The following is a 4,315-nucleotide window of genomic DNA, read 5'->3' as shown; positions in this document are numbered from 1 at the left end:
TTAAGCAGAAGAAAAGAATAAGCAAACATGAAGACATGTCATTTTATATCATTGACTTAGAAAAGCAAAATAAGAATAAAGAAAAGGAAGTCTAAAGAACTTATACAGTATAGCAAAGTAGACCAATATACAGATTATGAAAGTCCCAGAAGAAAAAAAAGAAAGAGACAGTTTACTTGTAAAAGTAATAGCCCCACATTTTCTCAATCTAAGGAAGGAAATGGACAATCAAATTTAAGAAGCTCAGTGTGCCTGTAATCTCAGCTACTTGGGTAGGGGAGGCACGAGAATTGCTTGAACCTGGGAGGATGAGGTTGCAGTGACCTAAGATGGCACCACTGCACTCCAGCCTGGGCAGCAGAGTGAGACAATTAAAAAAAAAAAAAAGATGAAAAGGTATTCAACTAGAATGAATCTAAAGAGATCTAAACTGTGACACATTGCACTCAAACTTTCAAAAGCTAGAGAGAATCTTGAAGGCAGTAAGAAACATGTGATTTGTCATATACCAAGGAACTCCCACAAGATTATCAGTAGATCACTCAGCAGAAATATCACAGGCCAGAAGAGACTTAGGAATATATTCAAAGTGCAAAAGTAACACACACTCGTATACACACACATTGCCCATCAAGAATACTACATCCATTGAAACTATTCATCTAAAATGAAAAGGAAATAGACGTTCCTAGATAACAAGCACTAAGGGAATTCATCATTACTAGTATTGCCTTACAAAAAAAAAAATGCTAAAAAGGTTCTTCAATTTAAAATGACAGGATACTAGACAACAACGTGAAAGCACACAAAAACAGATATACACAAAATTTTATGTATATCTATACAAAATCCTGTAATACTGTAATGGTAGCATATTAGTCTTTTTTAAAGCAGGAATAAAATTTAAAAGATAAAGGAAAGAAAAATCACAACAATAAAACTATGCTAATGAATAAAAATATGATATGATATAATTTGTGAAGGCACTTGGATCTTTCCTGTTGCCTGTTGGTCCTCCTCTAAGCGTACTTTACTTTCTTTAAAAAATTCATAATTAATAATAATTATTTGTTAAATTAATAACATGAAGAAGTGGGGAAAATGTAAAAAAAATACTTTCTGTATATGATTGAGGTTGTTATCAGTCAAAAATATATGGTTACTACATATAAGATGTTTTCTGTAATCCACATGGTAACCAAAAAGAAAATACCTATAGAAAATACACAAAAGAAAGATAAATAAATACAAACATATCAATTTTTAAAAAATCAATGAAATACAAAGAAAGACGGCATGAGGGGAAAAGAGAAAAAAATAACTGTAAGACACATAGAAAGCAACTAACAAAATGAAAATAGTAAGCCCTTCCTTATCAGTAATTACTCTGAATGTAAATGGATTGAACTAATAAAATTCACAGAGTGATTGAATGGATAAAAAGCAGTCAAAACAAAACAAAAGGCAATTTACGCTGTCTACACAAATCCATTTGAGATGTTAAAACACATATAGGCTAGAAGTGAAAACATGAAAAAAGATATTCTATGCAAACGATAACCCCCAAAAAGCAAGAGTGTCCATATTTATAACACATAAAATATACTTTAAGTTAAAAACTGTAATAAGAAACAGGGAGGGACATTTATAATAAAAGGATCAATTCACCAGGAAGATATAATAATTAAAATATATATGTACCCAACATCAGAGCACCTAAATGGATAACAATTATTTATAAATCTGAAGGGAGAAATAAACTGTAATACCACAATATTAGGAGATTTCAATATCCCACACTTAGTAATGTATGTAACAACCAGAAGAGAGACCAATAAGGAAAGAGAGGACTTGAAAGAGACTAATGAGAACTAAGAGATATAATGCAGAACATTCTACTCAACAGTAGCAGAATACATATTGTTTTCAAAGCACACGGAACATTACTCAGGATAAATTACATGTTAGGCCACAAAACAACCCTTAACAAATTTATGAATATTAAAATTATACCAAGTATCTTTTCCTACCATAATGAAATGAAACTCCAATCAATAACAAGAGGAAAACATAAAGTTAATACTCCTGCACTGTACATTTAAAATGGTTAGGATGGTAAATTTTGTGTTATGTGTCTCTTACAATAATAAAAAAAAGATTGTATAACATGGTTAAGGATAGAATATTGTGAGGTCAGTCAGAGGGGTAGAAATAAAACTAAATAAATGTTATATAATAGAAATCATAAGAAGAGACTGTATGTCAAAAAGAAAATTCACAACAGTACTGAATGCTTCAGGGAGGTCAAGAAAAATAAGGACAGGAAAGTACATTTGAGATTTGGCAACACAGATGTCATTAATCGCTCAGCAAGAATCGTTTCAGTGGAACAAAGATGGGTTCAAATTGTTGCAAGGCTAAGAACCTGACCGTATAATTTATCATCTAATCATGGATACTTTTGAGAGTAAAGAGGATGCTAAAACAATGAACAATTGGATATTTAGTGTGCAACGTATTGGTTTTAATTTGCTGGTAGATTTATAAAATTTTTCATTGGGCTGCTGCAGGCCTGGAAATAAGGACAAGGATTGGTTACTACTGGGACCAGAAGTTGCTGTCTTCAGGTAGAGAAACATTTCTTAAGAGCCTTAGATCTAGCACATTGTTAGGTACTTCAAACTCAAAGACCTTTAGAAGAGTTAAAATGAATGAATAAATTACTGCAGTTTTGCAAGCAGGTTCACCTGAATCTTACAAGTCTGAAACCCATGCCCTCTTAGGGAGATGGGCTGAAGCCATGGGGGAAGGTTACTTAGGATTCTCAGAAGAGATGGAATGTCAGGGTCTGTGGATGGGAGACAGATGGAATAGCCTGCTTGGAGTAGTTGTGTAGACATTTTTTTTTTTTGGTGGAATATTTTTTATTTATATAAAATCCCTCAAAACAAAAAAGTTTTCCAACCACACACAAGAGGGGTATGGGTAGGAGAAGGTGTCTCTCCATCTATCCCTGGCCCCCAGCCCATGTGGTTTTGGCAACAATAAGGTGTATGGAATAATGGCTCCCGAAATTAAAATGGTGTGTGTATGAGAAGGAAAGGGGGGCAAAGCTGTGGGAAGCAGTGGAAGGGAAGGATCAAAGGAGGTCGGTACTGGGAACGCTGAAGGTGGGAGGCCATTTCATAACATTGTTGATGAAACTGCCGTGGACACCTTCTTTGCCCATCAGCAGGCCTAGCATCTTGGCAGTTATGGCAACAATGACATTGAAGGTGGGGGCTCCACTGATGCTCTTCATATGAAGATCCACGGTCAATTCCCCATCCTGTAGCACTGAGTTGTGTAGACATTTGTCCCATGTTGTTTCCAGGAGCAACAGAAGAGACAAGTCCAAATGCGTTGAATATCTATGAGGTGGGTTTCACAAATGACCAGGCCTTATGCATACTTCCTTCGGGTTACAGGCATATGAACTGGTCTCAACAGGGACTAAGAAGAGGAACAAGGTGCAGCAAGCGGGAAGAAGGAGGAAAGGGCAGTAGAAACGGGATGGAACTTCCTTGTTACTCCCCTGTCCTTCCCCGGTTTAGCAGTAGTCATTGCACTTGGCTTCAGAGCTTTCTTCTGAGAGTCCTGAACTCACTCTATCTTTCTAAACTGAACCTCGTGTTAAAATGGGAAGTCTGGTGCTCGCTTCGGCAGCACATATACTAAAATTGGAACGATACAGAGAAGATTAGCATGGCCCCTGCGCAAGGATGACACGCAAATTCGTGAAGCGTTCCATATTTTTTCAACATTCTTAAAGAAAAGAATTTTAAACCCAGAATTTCATATCCAGCCAAACTAAGTTTCATAAGTGAAGGAGAAATAAAATCCTTTACAGATAAGCAAATGCTTAGAGATTTTGTCACCACTAGGCCTGCCTTACAAGAGACCCTGAAGGAAGCACTCAACATGGAAAGGAACAACCGGTACCAGCCATCTCAAAAACATGCCAAAATGTAAAGACCATCGAGGCTAGGAAGAAACTGCATCAACTAATGAGCAAAATAACCAGTTAATATCATAATGGCAGGATCAAGTTCACACATAACAATCTTAACCTTAAATGTAAATGGACTAAATGCTCCAATTAAGAGACACAGACTGGCAAACTGGATAAAGAGTCAAGACCCATCAGTCTGCTGTATTCAGGAGACCCATCTCACACGCAGAGACATACATAGGCTCAAAATAAAGGGATGGAGGAAGATTTACCAAGCAAATGGAGAACAAAAAAAAGCGGGGGTTGCAATACTAGTCTCTGATA

The 4,315-nt window shown here is 36.2% G+C and overlaps 1 non-coding gene across 1 annotated transcript; it reads left to right on the top strand.

Annotated features, from left to right (window-relative positions):
- Positions 1-3,689: 3,689 nt before the first annotated feature.
- Positions 3,690-3,796, top strand: LOC112617303. The gene has a single exon (XR_003117889.1). It is a non-coding gene; the product is annotated as a U6 spliceosomal RNA (small nuclear RNA).
- Positions 3,797-4,315: the final 519 nt, after the last annotated feature.

The sequence above is a fragment of the Theropithecus gelada genome, unplaced genomic scaffold (genome assembly GCF_003255815.1).
Source record: "Theropithecus gelada isolate Dixy unplaced genomic scaffold, Tgel_1.0 HiC_scaffold_160, whole genome shotgun sequence".
NCBI lineage: Eukaryota > Metazoa > Chordata > Mammalia > Primates > Cercopithecidae > Theropithecus > Theropithecus gelada.
This window is presented reverse-complemented; position numbering and strand designations above follow the sequence as displayed.